General features: G+C 41.9%; 1 long non-coding RNA gene across 1 annotated transcript in view; it reads left to right on the top strand.

Annotated features, from left to right (window-relative positions):
- Window positions 1–16,272: 16,272 nt before the first annotated feature.
- LOC113748312 (uncharacterized) overlaps window positions 16,273–18,637 on the top strand; it is a 51,892-nt gene continuing 49,527 nt past the window's right edge. Inside the window, exon 1 of the long non-coding RNA XR_003464266.1 lies at window positions 16,273–16,314. This is a non-coding gene — a long non-coding RNA (uncharacterized LOC113748312). The remainder of the gene's footprint in view (window positions 16,315–18,637) is intronic.

Raw genomic sequence — 18,637 nt, 5'->3', positions numbered from 1 at the left:
GGCCGTGTTAATCGCTGCACCTCTTTCAATGTCACATTATAATATCATTCCTGATCCGATCGCCTCATCGCACGCAGTAAACACTCATCTGAAACAATGGACTAATGGCACCACATGCACTCTGCTGTTAGTCCGTTGGCATTAGCAGACCTGAGCGGGACACAATGCAAAAGGTTTGATTGAGGTCAGCACAATAATAATAAAAATAAAAAAAAAAGATGCAGAGAGGCTGTAAAAAGAGGGAGATTAGGCGAGAGGGAGGCAATGAGAGATGGGACAGAGAATAAGGAAAGCAGATAAGGGATAATGAGGTGTTCGCGGGAAGAGTGATCGAGCAAAGAATTTAGAAAGCGCAAATAATGGGCGAGTGGAAGAGGTGGAAAAAAAAAGTAGCAGAGGAAGTTTTGTCGTGACGGCATCGACATGGATGAAGCCATTGGCCTTTGAGTGACAGGACGGTGTTGAGGGCACGCTGTGGGCCAGCTATGAGGCAACTCAAGAGCAAGACGGGGTGGGGAAAAGGAAAGTGGAGCTGTTGAACAAATGTTCTGAAAAGCGGCGCCGTGTTGGACAATTAACCTGCGAGTTTAGCCTTTGTTAGGAGCATTTGGTCGGGTCAGAGAGTGCAGACTAACATCAGCGGCTGACAGATGATTGACGAGTGCTCTTTTGTGTTGAAATGCCAACAGGAGTCCTCGAAACAGCTTTGACGAGTCTTAGAGACGAACTCAGTCCTTCCGAGACACGTTTCATGTATCATTATTTATCACCCTATATCATACAGGTTGTAATATTTGCAGTATGTAATATTTAAATAGATTTGACTGTCGTGGTTTGACAGTTTTCCACCAAAATATGGAACAAAGCACCAAACTTATACGTGAAATCAACAGTATAACATCCTTTTACTGTAATATTAAAAGTTATAGACATGTTTCATGTGTTATAATCTATCATGTAGGTTGTTGTTTATTTCATGCGTTAATAGGAACGAATAAAACTTTTACACGGTTTGAAAATGTCTGTATAGTTTACAGTGAAATACTGTAAAAGGTCGTAAAAATATGCCATGAAATATTCCAAAACCTTTATTTATACGACATTTTAAGTGAATATATAGAGAATAACAGAGTATTTTATATTGCAGACTGTTAATTAAAACACTGTAATGGCTTATTTTATGGTTTTTTACGAGACCGATGACCGCCAATTTGACGACAGGGAATACAGTGATGACGAAGACACGACAGGGACGGTAGAGGTATGAAAAGGATCAGTCAGCTTCCACCTCTGGAGGCCTGAGCTGGGGTTAGGATGGGAGCCAAACCAGGCAGGAGAACCACCTTGGTGTTTGTTGGACTCTTTTGAGGTACAACGTGGTTATTATGTGGCAGGATGGGTCGAGGGTAGCTGGTTCTAACTTCAGTAGATACTTCTGCAACCTTGTCGGCGATGCTTTAAGACGGATTAAAGGATGTAAGATTGGTAAGAACTGGACTTCAACCAGGTATGCTGCGCTTCATAGATTAGACGACACAATATTTGCATATTCTTGCAGTGTAGAAGATCGTTGGTGATCCGAGCTGACAACAACCACCACCAACAAAAAACAAACATGAATTAAAGCCCATTCTCTCTCCACCTGCCACAGCTTTAACTAAAATTTCACAGCTTTACCCTCCACTGCATCTCTGCATTTGATATCGACGCTCAACAGGTCGTCAATGCCACACAGGTTTAATTAAAGCACAGCTGTGGGCGCATCAATATGCACTGAGCTCATCCCAGAGTGGAAATAAAGTATTGGTTTAAGAGAGCTGCTGATTAGATGGGATGTTGCCCTAACGAGGTAGCTCACAGGTCAAGGTTTGAGGACGTTTGTTGGAGTTGGGTAAACTGTGTAAAAGTGTTTATGTGTCTCTTGCGTTGATGTGTCAGCGCAACTGAATGACTGAGGTGCAAAATGTGATGGGGAGAAAACGCTGAGCAAAGAAAAGGAAGTAAATTCAGGTCTAAGGAAAGGCTGAGTACGGCTTCTAGGTGACATTATTGGGCTAAAATTGATGGTATATGCTAAAAACATTGTTAGGAATTCATTTATTTGTGTCTCTCACTTTCAAACATAGACAAAATTCCACCAGCAATATAGTTCATTTAAACATTTTTTGGCCATATTTTGATGTGCAAGAACACAAACAGGCAACTGTGTTCCTGCCGAAATACTGATCCATGCCGAGCTGGGCCGTAATTATCTGCAAGCAGACAGCAGAGGACGGGAAAGCCAAAAAGAAATCATTAGGGAGCTGTCAGGTACCTAAAACACTCTGATGTCATTCCTCCAAGGGCTCGGCGAGGCAACAGCGTTGATGTTGTTGTTGTTGTTGTTGAGCATTTCTGCCCAGAGAGCGACAGGAAAGATGTGAGAGAGAGGAAAACCAACAAAGACGATATTTGATTTGATGATGCAAGAATGAGAGCACATGGCGTAGTTATGAGTCGGTGTAAATTAAGTATTTGCAGACATTTATTATTTGGCTTTTAGGTAGTGAGCAATCTCTCCGGTCCTGGCTGTATTCCTTCTACATTTCTGTTTAACTTTTTTTCCCCCCTTCAGTTTAATTTAGCTGAGTCGTTTGATTACTTTTAAAGCCCTTCATGGTTTGGCTCTGTTATATATTTTCTGATCTTTTCCGCAGTAGGACTCCTCACGTCTGGCAACCGGCTGCTGTTAATGTTTCACAGTCCAGACTAAGGACAAAAGAGGATCATGCTTTTACAGTTTTAGCTCCCGTAAACTCCCCGTTTGACGTATGAGGGAAGTTAAGTGATTAAAAACAAATGTAATACTAGTACTACTGCTACAGCTATCAATAATAACAAATGACGCAGTAACTTTTTGGCCACTTGGGGGCAGCAGACCAAACTGTTAACCAGTATTAACATATTGTCAGGTACAACCAGAAAACTGCATAGAAACTGGTATTTTTGTGATTTGGTGCCCCCAGTTTTAGAATAATACAACTAAATGTGGTAAATATGGATAGTTGTACACGTGTATTGATGTAGCATCCACAGACTCTATGCAATGGTTGGTGGTTTGTGGCTAATGGTTGATGGTTGATGGTTTAAAATGTTATTTTATGGTTGAAAAGTTACAAAAATGTTCCTTTAATCTTCATTTTGAGTCACGTTTCTGCCTGTTTAGCTGCTAAATGCTCCGTTTTTTCCTCCTGAAATCAGCTGCCTGTTGCTGATGAACATGGAGGTTATAGTTGATGAACCAAAACAGGAAAAGTTGACCATAAAACCAAAGATAACGATGAGCTAAAAGATGCTAAAACACTGTGTAGAGTTGAAGAATTGCAGCGCTGGGTGATAATTCTCCGGAGGTTGTCACTACGAGCAAACTCTTTTATTACACTGTGGTCATTTGAGGCATCGTTAATATCAAAAATATTGACTTGTACTGTTTTAAATTAAAGTGACCTGGCCTCAGAAATCCTCCAGCAATCTAAATCTGCCAAGAAGGGAAGCAAAAAAAAACATATTCAATACAGAGTCGCACGTTTTCAGCGCGGTAAGATACTCGATAGTAGATACTCGGGCAATAAATTCAAGCAGAAATGGGAAATCATTATTTCGCCTGATGAATGCATGCGAGCGGCGGTTGTCACTTTTATTCTGAGAGCAGAGAATTAATGTCAAATCAAAGCGAGAAAGGTGACTCAAAACTAAGAGAAGAGTAGAACGAGGCGTCGATCGGCAGAGGAGAGCGACTATCTGGAAAGGTATTGAAGGTCCTGAAGAGTGATCGCTCCCTGAGGGGAGAGTGTTTCTGCCCATCGGGGAGATGTATGTTTGATAGAGTTGGTCTGTACGCTTACAGTGACCACGTCTGCAAGGTTTTTATTCAAGAAATATTACGAGAGAGGGTGTGCTTTAACGTCATCAGTAAGCGTTAATCCTCGAATGTAATATTGCGATTGTACGACAATTATCAGATATATAATCAAAAGATTTTCATATTTTGAGGCTCTCAAAATAAACATTTCTTTTATTTTTTTCCATGGAAATACACAAGGTCAGTCACAGCAGTAGACTCTTTTATGTAAGGGAACACAGTTTACTACTTCAGGTAGTTTGAGGCTTAGTAACGACCTTTAACAGACGATGTCTTTGAGTTCTCACACTGAATAGATACACGTATAAACACTCAACTGCTTTGTTAGCTCAGTCTTCTTATGACTAAGACATCTGCTGTATAAAATCATTTTTCCATGGACAGATCTATTCGACCAATCAGAGTTTTTTGTTGTATAATCCTGCCACTCAATACAAGACAAGTGGCGCAGCAGTGATCGTGTTACATGTTCGTATACATGTTCAATCCTAAATAAAGTCACTTCAAGGTCTTGGAAGTTGGATGTGTATTTACAGCAGCAGAAACAAGGCTGTAAAAAATAAAAGAAGAAACTCGGTAAAGATGCGTCAGATCATCCCGTCTTTGTTGACGAAGAGGCACCTATAGTTACTGGTTGCAACCCCTTTGCCTCACCTTCTCCTTCCTAGTGTGAAGGAGAAACTACGATGGCTCCCAACAACATTTCAGGTCCAATAAACCAACATTTCGTTCAGATTTGAGATCTTTTTAACGTGCATATAGCTATTGTAGATCTACTGCAGGCAGCCAGTGTTTGAGGACGGCCTTGTTGGGATTGTTCAACAGGGTCTTACAGGTCTCCTGGATCTGCAGCTCTTTGGACTTTTTGGGTTCAGTGAAATATAAACCATCTACCGGTAATGCTAACTCGGCTACCTGTCCCATGTTCCTTGCTGTTCCTCGACCTACTTTTGTCACCGTGGGCGATAAAAACCATTTTTATTGAGGCAGGCTCACAAATTTAGGAAATGAGCATCCTGCCTTTCTCTAAGCTGCAGTAACTTCAGCACCAACAACCGAGTGCTTATTTGAACACGGCAGATTCAAACAAAGGGAGATCAGTGCACAAAACGTGTGGATGAAAAAGCTTTATTAAAGTCAGTAAGAGTACATAAAAATCAAAGAGATTGTAAATGTTTGAGTACTGTAGTGGAGAGAGTCTTATCTTGAACTTCTGTCCGTACTTTTGTGCTTACAGCTTGACCGGCCTTGCAGTCGGGCGGCTGTGCTCGTCTTGATCAATACGTACCTTTGCTCCTCATTGTGATGTGTCGGGGAACAAATCTACAAAGCGATCTCTGGCTGAACAATCCAATAGTAAGTCTGATATTGTCGGGGCCAGATGTGAAATGAGCAAATCAAAAATCGTTTGTGAGCGGACGGCGTGGGCGGACTAACAGCTGTGAAAAGGAAAAACAAAGTGCGATAGGCCACTTGATCGGCCGCGGGAAAAAAAAAAAGAAAAAGTTATGAGGTGAGAAGAGCGGTCACGCGAGGTTGAAATCATCACCGGCTCTGTGTTACTGTGTGTTGTTGTCCTCGGGAAGTGTGTGTCCCTCGAGTAGATTAAACAGATCCAGGACAGTCCATTGTTCCCCCAGTTAGAGTGGTTTTTCTTTTTCATGAACTGTGTACATGAGTAGGTTCTGTAGAGACGAGCACATTTTGAGAGGAAATGTTAATAGATATAATTTAGCAGTTGTTGGGACCATTGCATAACAAAAGGCTTGGTTAAATCAGACAGTAGTGAGTCCGTGCCCATAAGTCCAGAAGCAGAAATAAACATGTTTACAGCCTGGTACAAAAAACAGTTTTGGTCTCTATAGCTAATTTCCCCGTTCATAAGAACAGAATTAACAGATGATCCACGTCTTTGCCCAATTTTAGATTAGCCGGGAGGTGGCAGAGGCAGGACAGCCAGAGCCAGAGCCAGGGCCAGGGTGGCTAAAGTAAGTAAATAAATAAATAAATGCCATTGTTTTGGTCTTGAGTTTGAGAGCTAATTAGGAAAAAATGTAAGTTAAACTGTCGGGTTCGTTAGTGCTTGTTGTTCTGACGACTGTCATCAGAGTCGTTAGGCATACATGAGGTATGCCGTGAACGACGGTCGTCAAGGTCACCTGAGCTCCAGTCCGGACGACGGTCGTTAAGGTCACCTGAGCTCCAGTCTGGACGACGGTCGTTAAGGTCACCTAAAGCTCCAGTATGGTCGACGGTCGTTAAGGTCACCTAAAGCTCCAGTCTGGACAACGGTCGTTAAGGTCACCTAAAGCTCCAGTCTGGATGACGGTCGTTAAGGTCACCTGAGCTCCAGTCTGGACAACGGTCGTTAAGGTCACCTAAAGCTCCAAGCTGGACGACGGTCGTTAAGGTCACCTGAGGTACGGTGTGAACGACGGTCGTTAAGGTTACCTGAGGTACGGTGTGAACGACGGTCGTTAAGGTAATTTGAGCTCCAGTCTGGTCGACCTTCGTTAAGGTCACCTGAGGTACGGTGTGAACGGCGGCCGTTGGATTGTGAATTGCCCCATCGTCCACACCGGAGTTGTGGACAGGTCACTTTAATGACTCTAACGACAGTCGTCATAACAACAATGAGCACTAACGAACCGAGTGGAACAACAATCCTGCCGAGGATAAATACTCAGACTCCTCACCAGTCAGACCTGAAGGAGCTTCTTTGGATGAGGGCCGAAACATCTTCACGGATCTACAACTAAATGCCCCAGATTTAACTCTCTTTTCACTGACAAGCTTTAGTTGAAGCTGAACACCTGACCTTGGTTGTGCACTATCGGATATGACACATTCAGGGACAAAAATCCAATTTAATGCTAACGGTAAACATAATAGCACAGTCAGTCAACGTATCAAAGTGCAGATGAAATCATAATGTTGATGAGCTCTGCAAACACGAGTGTTGTGAAGATGAATGTGTCACCGGGTGTATCTATGCATGCACGTGGAAAATATCACCTTAAATCAAACCCAAGCGGAAATCAGAGAAATGCACATCGAACTCATTATCAGCCGTCAGACCTCGGGGATGACATTTGCTGTTATTTTGTTTGAGGTCGAGACAAAGTCTTTTTTTTTGTTTTTGTTTTTGCCATCTTACTCCACAAAGACTGAACTCATTAAATTCATCACGCAGATACAAAACGGTTAGAGGCTTCGTACTGATCTGAGTCCCAAGTCCAATTGTCTGGCTGAAATTAGAAATCAAGATCTTAAGACAAAGTCAATTTATTCAGTCTAATAATAAAGGTTGAGAAATTACACATTCAAGTCTTTTGTTGTCCAGGTGCCTAATTCTGAATGTTGGAAGTGTGTTATATTTATTTATATAGCCAGTACTCGAATATTTCTCCCTTGAGTTGCCCGGTTTTATTATCGAAGAGGTTCGGGGGCAATGGGATTTTCTCCCATGCATCATGTTTTATGAAAGCACTTTACTCTAATTGTAAGAAAGTGGAAAGATTTAAAAAAAAACTTTGCTTTTGCTGCTGCCGAACGTGAACATAGAATTTAATCTTTGGAAATAATAAATTAAGATGGAAACTAATGGAAATCATTACTGCAGCACTGTAGAACAAACAGCCATTATACTGTATGCCCACGCCAGGCATAACAAAGATGAATGGAAGAAAGAGAGTCTTCAATTCATTATGTGGGTTTAAAGGTCCGGTGTGAAGTGGAATATAACATTCATGTGTATGTTTTCATTAGTGTGGAACCACCTGAAAATAACACAGTGGATATTTGATGGAAAGGTTTTGCTTATTCAGTTTCCTGCTAAGAGTCAGATGATTGAAAACTGCAGTTCCTCAAACGTCCACTTGAGGCTGGCTCCAGAAGTGAGTCAGTCTCCATAAGTCCCCATGTTTCACAGCAGAAATAAACATGTTTACAGCCTGGTACAAAAAACAGTTTTGGTCTCTGTGGCTAATTTCCCCGTTCATGACAACTGTACTGAGGGTGAATTTATATACAACTCACCTGTTCACATTATATTAAGGCTTAAAGTTATGCAGGATTAAGAGCGTGGACACTTTGATTGACAGGTGGGCGACTTGTTTGAGCAACCAGGCGTCCATCCACGTCTTTGCAGATATGTAGATTACCCGGGAGGTGGAAGAAGCAGTACATCCAACACGGCACCGGCCAGTGTTGCATATTTTCGGCTTCAAAGCGGCGATTCAGGAACCTGTGTTTCGACGCCACTCATGCTCTGTTCATTGGTTAAAACCCCAAAAGTCAGAAGGATTGTGAGGCGCCGATACTACTCTGGCGTCATCTTCGCATCAAAAGTATCCAAAATACCAAATTATTCCGTTAATCTGGGCATTTTTTCAGTCATTACATACTCGTATGTTATGCTGCTTGAAGTCCTCACTTAGAAATATCAACCGCACTGAAAACTCACCACCCGAAGTATCTCAAGAATGCAAACAAGCTCTCCTCTTGGCTTGCTTCTCTGTGAATGCACGTATCGATCGGAAACTCCTACTTACTACTTCCAAAGCATCGTGGGGCCTTGTGCGTCAGCGTGCTGTTGCCGTGATTTATTTACTACTCACCAGCACGCCTCCTCATTTGAAATTAAACAGCCGGGAGACTTTTTAGCTCTTTGGCGTTCCTCTCTTTAACGTCCCCGCAGTCCATCATCCGCTCACTTGTGGCCGTGCGGCTTTGAAGTTCACAAACTGTGAAGCAAAGGATGGCTGATCTGATGGTCATTGCAGCTGAGGCAGAAAGGAGCCGGTCAATAAACCTACAGAGTGAGAGGGCCTTCCTGCAGGATTGCAAACAGACATTAAAGCTGCTCCTGTAAAATCATGAGCATCTTCTTCTTTTTCCGTCGCTCTGCCTCCGAGTGTTTGGGTGTGGCGTGAGGACTCTTCAGGGCTCTTCAAGGATAGCTGAACACTTCTGAAAATAAGCTCCCCGCTGCTCAGAATATGAGCAATTATTGGGTTTTTGATTTCCTCTTGAAAGCTGCAAGGTTGTTTTCCTCCGCGACTTTATCGAGGTGTTGGCTGATGAGCGTTTGTTTTGATTCGCAGCCTCTTCAGATTGTCTATTTTATCGCAGTTGGATGCGACACCGCTGACAAATTTGTCAGAAATCATTGCACAAATACAGAAAAACTTGAAATTAAAGATGACTACAGACTATTTTTGACATCACCCCCCTGCTGAAAGTACCCCGCCGCTGTCACGTGTAACATAACAACGATCACAAGCTCTGGAAATCGGTATTCAGGACGCTGTTATGGGGCCGCTGTTCAGACATAATGAATGTGTTACAGACTTCATGTAAAGTGAATGTGTGGGAAAAAATGAAGTTCACTTGACCTCAATATATCCCCCCTCAGCTCCTGAAAATTGCTTTTGCTTTGGTCCTTCCACTTGATATCTTTTTGCCAATCACAAAGAGCCGCACAAAGATCCGCCGAGTGTCCTCTGTGTCTGTGCAACGTCAGCGCTGCTGTCGCGGGGCTAAGATGTGTGCTTAAGAGCGTGCTGCACATGTGCCAACTCAGCAGCTGTCACCCTAAAAGTGAGAAAGGCCGGAGTATGAAAAAGAAATATGTTCCTCGCTTGACACTTCTCGAGTTTGCAAGAATGGCAAAACACTGGCGGAGTGGCAGCAGCGTGGCCCGACGGGTAAACGCACTGTTTTTGGAAAGTGTCCACGCTGCTGACGTGTCCTTGAGCAAGAACCCCAGCTGCTGAGAGGATGCTAACAGGCTGCGAGCGCCTCGTATAAATACAGATGGCTGCCACATTTTGATTGATATGTCACAGCCTATCAATATATTGTACAGTCAGCTGTCGTTGTGCTCGAGAAGTTTGTGTCCGGAAAGTTAATTTGACTTTGTTGTTTTTTATCACAAGTTTTATTGAGAGTCAGTATTAGAAACTGGTCACTTAAACCTGCATTAGTTGATTTTTCTGGCCACTTGGGGGCAGTGCAACAACCCGTAAACACCACACTGACGTATTATCACCGTACAAGTTGATATATCCGACATGTTGGCACCGTTTTGGTCTCCACCAACCTTCCCTTGAGGGTAACATCTAGCTCTTAAGCCACTCCTTCTACTGCTCCAACCCAAAACAGTGCTGAAAGACAATAAAACGCTCAGAAGAGTTGAGGGGAGCTGCAGAATTGGGTGATAATTATCTGTATACATCGTCATGAGCAACCATTCAAATGATTTATATCATCATTTTACGGGAAACAGCGTCTGTAGTTTCGATTCCAGTCACGTGTTTTGCAAAGAAAAACCTTGAATTGACTGAAATGGAACTATCCATTCAGTTGGTTTTATAAATGTTTGTTAGCTCTGTATTTAAATGAAGTACACCCTGTTTTATCGCTGTCTAGCGACGTGTAGACGCATATTCACCTGCTGCATTAAGAAATCAATCTTGTGATGAGTCAAAGCGGCAATAAAACATATTTTATGGTGAAGAGCTGCAGCGCGGCTCAATGATAAGAGCTTATTGAAGTGTCACTTATTTGAGCCATATAACAGCCCCTGTTTGTCTCTATAACACAAAAGAGTGCATTAATGGAAGAAACTAAAATGTAATGTGAATGCAATTTGACCAGAAGGAAGCTGCCAGCAGGTACTCGTCCAACAGTCTATGATCGCTGACAATTTCGTAAAAACACCGAGGTGCCTGGACGGAGCCCAGCGCTCTGTTGTTTACAAGACGGGCGGTGTTTACCTGCCAAGCCACGGCGTCTGTGCTTCGTGCTCCCAACGAGCTTTGAAGGACACGATTTGAAGTTTTTCACACAAACAGCAATGACAACAACACATGGAAGTCTTTCCAATGCAAGACATGTCGCGATCTCCTTCAACTTCACAGAGAGCATTTATACATTTATGAAGAATCATCTATCGGTGATGATTGTTTAGAATTGATGAGTTTTCTGGACATATACCCAGAATGTTTGGAATTATTCGGTCCCAGTATGACTTTACACTTTTTGAGCATTTTCCAAACACAGTGCAACAGCGTCCCCTTTTCCTCTAAACACAACAAACATCTGGAATATTACGATACATTTTGTGTCTTTTATTAAATGTATTTCGCTGCACTCTTCTCAATCTTCCTCATCCGTTATCGACTTTCCAAGCTTCTAATCTGTCTTTGCATGAGACGCTAAAGTCTCTCAAAGGTTTTCAGGATTTGTCATCTCTTTTGTCCACCGTTTTGTTTCTCCGAAAAGTACAAAACAATGATTAATGCATTGGTTTTCATTTTGTATAACTGAAGTGTAAACGGTGTCGCCGACGTGACTTTAAAACCCACCAGTTCTGCAAGCCATACTTTATTAACTTGCTCAGATTTGCTCATTCTTTTCTGGTTTATGTCCTTCTGAATATGTAAATATGCTTCAGGAATCTTGACTCATACTCCCTTGACCAGACTTATTATATATTTCCCAACCTGCTTCATGTATATCTTAAATATCTACTTCCCATGCTTCTAACATTTGTAGTGATTTGGTTTTCAAGACTTGTCAAAGTTCTTTATCTTTTGATGATATAAAATGTTTCACTTCTAAATATTTGTACATATTTGCCATCTCTGTATGGATTCCCAACACATCGCACACCTTTGGTTGACACCACCGTCACCTCTGCATGGTGTAAAATCACAGCTACGTCACCAAATGTTCTTCGCCTTTCCTCCCACATCGGTCGACTTTATTTAACCGGCAGATCTGACGCACTTTCCCCACTTTCACGTGTCACTTTAATCGCGTTATTACGTCATCCATCATCACCCCCACTGTGCTTATGATCACCGTCTTCCTTCTGCTCATCTTTATCGTGTTATTTAATCGCGGAGTGACATCATCACGGGTTGATTCCCTCCCATAATTGGCCTGCAGTGGGCAGGGAGCTGCACGCATGATAACACACACACACACACACGACTTATTGAACAAGCTGATGAGCAGCTTGTCCTTCTCGTGCAACGTACATTAGAGGAGGACGGATGGTAAATGATGTATAAGTATAATAACTCACACGACATTAGAGCACCGATGATATTTTAGTGCCATAACCAGCTTCGGCCTCGATGTGGTGCACCTCGTTCTCTTTGTTGGAGGGGGAGGAGATCAAACACGACGCTGATTGACTTATTTTACAGCACAGGAAATGATGATAGGCTTTTAGATGGAGTGGCCATTGAAGGGTCTGAATCGCAGCACAAACTGTGAAATAAGATGATTTTCCAACCTTAGTGCCTATACTATAAAATTGCGACAACATATATATATATATTTATGTTGTTGCAATTTTTGTTATTTTTATGTTTGCGTGCTTGCTTTCTCTGTGATGTATTATCTCAAAATTAGATTTTTTTATCCAGCAAACAAATAAAAAGGACAGCACACATCGCCAGTGCTGCTGGAAGAGTAGAAATTCAACCCAGACGCTCGTCTGGGAGTCGCAGCAAGGGCGGCTTTTGTGCTCCCGCAGTCCAACAGCACTTGCTGTCTGGCTTCTTCAAGTGGAGTGAGGGGCGACAAAGGTGGTTAGCCATTGTTGCATAGACAGGTGTAGTAATTACATTCTCCTCCATTCAGTCCCTATCTCCATACAGCACCAGCAAACCCCGCTCAAACTCCATTATGCGCTTGCCAAATGGAACAAAAGCCCCAACATTCAATGGTTTTGGCACTCAAAAAGAGACACTGACCCCTTCTGGGGTTAGACATCAAATTGTGTCATGGTCTCGCCGGCTTTATGACTTTTAATTTATGGTTTCAGAGCGGGGTGTCGCATCAGTCGCTGGATTATCCTCGTCTTGGCACGAGTGCAGCTGAAAGCCCTCGCTTCTCGCTCTGACCGGGTTCAGGTCACTTTAAAATGAAACTGTTTTCATTTTTCATGGCCCTGTAGCCCTATACATTAGATATTGTCTCCGGTTATTGTATTGAAACATCAATATTTTACAATGTGTTGCACATTCATTGTAGGGCAAGTTTTATCTTTTATTCAACCTTTATTTAGACCAAATCATCTTTATTTTATTTGACTCACTCACTGACACAAAATGCTTCAAATCAAACTAACAGAGCTGCACAAAATATTCTTTTTTTTCTTTAACATTAATGCAGCCTCCAAAGAATAGATAACCTTGTCTCGAGAACCTTTAGAAAGATCCCAAATGAGCCCCCATTCATGTTACCACAAGGCTTTCAAAGGAAAAGAAGCTACATAAAACCATGTTTTCTTGGTACAAACAAAGTTATTTATTCAATAAAATTCTGATTATTAATAAATGGAGGTTAGGTACTTAAAGGGAAACAAAGGGCGAGTGGATGCTCATCTTAAGAGGAAAAAACTAAAGACCAAGCAGAGAAATATTCTCTATCAAAAATGGGTGAAATCAAACTAAACCTGCTCGTTTCCGAAAATCTCAACCACAGAAGAATTAACACGTAAATATTCATGATACACTTTTACAAAAACAACAACTGAGGGGAGCTCCACACAAAAACCACAAGAGGCGATTCTGGTTTAAATAATTTAGCTCTTCCGGATTGGATCCCTCCAATTGGTTGGTTGGTTGGTGAAGGTGTGACGAAAGTGGCCAAGAACACTACAATCAAATTTATGGTGTCAATTAAAACAGATAGAAGACACACGGACAATCTTAAAAGACATAGCAATCTAGAAAAATAACGAAAGTGTAGTGTGCAAGCCATGAATTCAACAATAACAGTTAAAGTCCACGATTCAAAATGGGTTTAAAAGCTTTTAAAGAAGTCAGATCTTTGAGTTTTGCAACAGTCTGAAGGTGACGAGGATCCAAACTCTCTAAAACAGAAACTTAATTTAAGCCTTAAACACTGAACGCGTGGATTAGAAGTCAGAGAATCATCGATCAGGAGTTCAATGAGGAGATCTTCTGTGGAATAGATGCACTTTGCTTTTGTCAGCATTAAGAACAAGTTTCCTGTCTGACATTAAAAGTTCTTTGCAACGGCCTTTAGTGAGGATTGACTGGGCACCGAAATAAATAACTGTATCATCGGCGTATTGCGAAAGTGAAGTGAGGGAAAATCAGCATCTTTCACGTCTTGACCCAAATTATTTACCAAAATAGTCAAAAGAAGTGGGCCAAGCGCACGGATCCAAGTCACAGATCTAATTAAAATTTGTGCATTTATCACGACAACCTGACATTTCTGCAGAAATAAAACATTTCACGCCGAGAATATTGATTGTTTGTCACAGCCCCGTGTTTCAGATACGCTCCAAATTACACTAAATTGAACCGTTAGGGCTCGGCAGACAATTCCTAATGAATATAGGGGCGACACACATCTCATGCACAGTTGCTTCAGAGCGCCCAGATGTTACAGCAGAGCCTGAAGTAGCACACAAAGCAAGGCACTTGTCTTGTCTGATGAGAGGGCTCATTTGGAAGTGCCATTAGTAGACGTATGATTTATGGCTCTGTCTGCCGCTCCTGCAGAAAAACCAGCGCTTTCACTTCACAGCCCAGAATAGAGAGTCTCTCTCTGTGCTGGTGTCTTGTATCTCAAATGCAGTGAGCTTTAGTGGATTGCCGGGTAGTTTCTTTCCCCATATTGGTTCAGATCCACGGAGGTATTTTCACAATATTACACTTTTCTTTGAGGATACAGTGTGAATTTGAAAGCTTTTACAAGAAGCACCTCTTCTCCATTAAAGCTAAATTAGATGCTTTCTTCATTTTTAGACGCGAGCTGACAAATAATCCATTAAAAAGCCCAACGACTCTGTTTGAACCTGCATTAAATGTCTTTTATTTTGCGAACGAACGTGTCTGAAATCATTTGGATATCAAAAATAATTGCATGACGCATAATCTTTATAGTATTCCTGCTTTTATTTGAAGTACTCAGAGTTTAAAGAGCGAATAAACACTCAAAAGGACACAAACCTGGACCCAACAAACACCATCGACTGGAACCAGACGATCATCTAGCGCACTAAACTGTATAAATAAAGATGGATCAAAGCCTTCACAGACTGTTTGTAGTCTGGTACACAGTGCTAAGTGCTCTGGGGAACCCTGTTTTTGTTGTTTAAGATTCTTTAGAGTTCTTTAAGTCGCAATTGCAGCATTTTTGAAGCTTTGAGGAACCTTTTTACGTTTAATAATCTTCTTAGTGGAACTGATTACTGCTGTTTGCAGCGATGTGACCTAGTTTTGATAAAAAAAAACAACAAACAAACAGTTTGAACACCTTTTGTTTTTGGGTACAAGTACATATTGTGCCTAAACTCAGTAGAAGTTGTGATGCCATTTCTAATTGGAAAGGTTAATGTTCTCCAATTTAATCCAAATGATGACACCTTGAACAAACCTGATAATAAAAAGTTAGTAATAGTGAAAGGTTCCTTGCTTCACTGTGAAGACCCACTGAAGGTTTTAATTCACACCTTTATTTTTAAGACTGACGGACGCCCTAGCTGAACAGACTCTTATCAAAAACTCAACACTTCCAATAAACGATCAAACAAATAATTTGTTGAAGGTTCAGACTCAAATGGACGAGAATCAAATTGCAATTAATTTCAAGATCTTCTATCTTCTTTTCTTTTGTACGTTACATTTTGGGGCATCGGTGTCCATGGACAACTTTCCAAACACTGAAAACCCGCTTAGGTTTTTGGGAGTCTTCCTCTCCTGTCCACTAGAGGGCGGCGGCATGTTTTCCTCGCCCTGCCTGTCAGCTGACCTTAACCTTCCTGCACACCTGAATCAGATTTCCTCTGATGAGGCTCTCAGCTGGTTTCACAGTTTGCCTGCCTGCCTGCTCTCTGTTGGATTCATTCGCCTGCACAGACTTAAGGTATGTTTGATGTTTGAGTTAAGACTGTTTTATCTGTTTGTTTTTTTTTAAAGCCAGTGTGACAAATGAAGTAAACACTCCATCCAGCTGAGCCACCATGAAGCCCTGAGGCGACCAGATAGTTTGATAGTGGAAGCATGCCCTCGGAGGGCGCCTAAACTTGGTCACCTGTCACTTTTGTTGCATGTTTTCTCCGTGATATTTCCACCAAATGTCAACCAGTTGCTGTTTTGACCAGCTCATATGAGGAAAAAAACAAAATCTGAGACATTTGCACTTTGGAAAATGGCAAACCTATTCTCTCTCTCTCTCTCTTTTTCTCTTTGCTCCGACGCTCTCTGTCCATAATTTCCTTGCTAAGTAGAAAGCGATACTGCTTGCTGCTGGTGGCGACACGACCGAGGCGTCGCTCACCCGCCTGCGTGATCCGCCGTGCCACATCTGTCCATCTGTCAGCCGTACAGGCCCATCAATCAAACTGCAGAATGCAGGTGAGTGCGAGGTGTGATGAGCAACCATTAATCACTCTGAGACGTGGACAGCAGTGGGGTGTGCGCTGGGTGTGGGGATGTTCAGGTACTAGTCTCACACAGCTGATCTGTCCTCGGAGTGTGAGAGCAGGTAAATGCACATTAACCGTTACAGCATGAAGGCCGGAGTGTGTTATGATGATGTGTTTCTGCAGTATTTTTACCAGCCTCTGTCGAGCTACAACAAGTTTTTCTGTGGTTTAAAAATGAACCCGTCACTCATTGTACAAATAAATATATTTTAGGTTGTATTCTTCGGCTTTCTCGCTCCCTCAACCTCATTCACTCTCTATATCGCTCAACCACTTGGCTCAAGCGGCATCCTCCGGGTGCTGGGAAATGAAGCCAATGTGGAAAGTGCTGCAGTTCCTCTAACGTCCACTTGAGGCTGGCTCCAGAAGTGAGTCAGTCTCCATAAGTCCCCATGTTTCACAGCAGAAATAAACATGTTTACAGCCTGGTACAAAAAACAGTTTTGGTCTCTAAAGCTTCACGGCAGCATCTCAGATATGACGACCATGTTTTGTATTATTTATCACACTTATTTTGACCTGATAATAGGTCAGACAAAAAGTTAACAAACTTGTCCTCAAGAGATCTTGGTGATGGTAAATCATCCAATAGTTTGTCAAGATATAACTACAAAAGTCAACCTCATGGTGGCGCTAGAGGAAAATGTAAAACGTCATCCAAGCTTCAGCCTCTGGGGACCATGAGCTGCCAGCATTGACATGGAGGTCACTGCATCAATAAAACACTGGATGAAACCAGTCTCCATAAGTCCCCATGTTTCACAGCAGAAATAAACATGTATGTTTTCATTAGTGTAGAACCACCTGAAAATAACACAGTGGATAGTTGATGGAAAGGTTTTGCTTATTCGGTTTCCTGCTAAGAGTTAGATGATTAAAAACTGCAGTTCCTCAAACGTCCACTTGAGGCTGGCTCCAGAAGTGAGTCAGTCTCCATAAGTCCCCATGTTTCACAGCAGAAATAAACATGTTTACAGCCTGGTACAAAAAACAGTTTTGGTCTCTAAAGCTTCACGGCAGCATCTCAGATATGACGACCATGTTTTGTATTATTTATCACACTTATTTTGACCTGATAACAGGTCAGACAAAAAGTTAACGAACTTGTCCTCAAGAGATCTTGGTGATGGTAAATCATCCAATAGTTTGTCAAGATATAACTACAAAAGTCAACCTCATGGTGGCACTAGAGGGAATGTGAAACGTCATCCAAGCTTCATCCTCTGGGGACCATGAACTGCCAGCATTGACATGAAGGTCACTGCATCAATGAAACACTGGATCCAGATGAGAGATGCTTGATGGAGTCAGTTATTTACCTTCAAATAGAGAAAACTAAACCCTGATTTTTAAAAGGACCAGTCTGAAAGAGAGAATATGGCAAATGTATGTTTTCATTTGTTTAGTATCACCTAAAAAATATCAATTATTGTTACCTTAGAAGCAGCAACCTCTGTGGCTGTAAAGAGAGAAAGTGCCAAAAAAAAAACGGATAATAACCTGTCCACTCAGTCCTAGTAAAGCTGAAGTGTTGATTTTTATGAAGGTAAAACTGAGTTAGAAGAGTTTGCAGTTGTTAAAATTGGAGACTCGATGCCTGAAAATACCTCCATGGATGTGAAATGAAGTGCCAAAAAAGCTGCAGTTCCTCAAACGTCCACTTGAGGCTGGCTCCAGAAGTGAGTCAGTCTCCATAAGTCCCCATGTTTCACAGCAGAAATAAACATGTTTACAGCCTGGTACAAAAAACAGTTTTGGTCTCTGTAGCTAATTTCCCCGTTCATGACAACTGTACTGAGGGTGAATTTATATACAACTCACCTGTTCACAATATTTTAAGGCTTAAAGTAACATCCAAACCAAACACTGATCTCGATATCGACTTTTGCTTTTATTGTGAACTTGCCAACTAGTTTTTCCTAGATGCTTGGAAGGAGAAGCCGAGATATGGGTGAGTATTTATTTGGTTGCAATCTGCAACTTCACCCCTACATCCAACACACTGGACCTTTAACCTGAGCTCAAACTGAGACCGTGGCGTGCCCCTTTGATTTAAAAAATGGGTTGTTTTGACCTTTTTTATAAATGTTCAAGTCTTGGCCATGAACAGTGTTCCTGACACAGCTTCAGCTCATTCCACCGAGCAAATGCTGCATCATTCTTTGCCTGTCGGGAATTCAACATGTTAACTAACACTCCGGGAGCATTATGATAATCCACCAGTGTGAATTAACATAGACAATACGGCCCTC

Source organism: Larimichthys crocea, chromosome XIX (assembly GCF_000972845.2).
Source record: "Larimichthys crocea isolate SSNF chromosome XIX, L_crocea_2.0, whole genome shotgun sequence".
NCBI lineage: Eukaryota > Metazoa > Chordata > Actinopteri > Sciaenidae > Larimichthys > Larimichthys crocea.
Note: the sequence above shows the minus strand (reverse complement) of the source record. Positions and strands in the feature narration are given on the sequence as shown.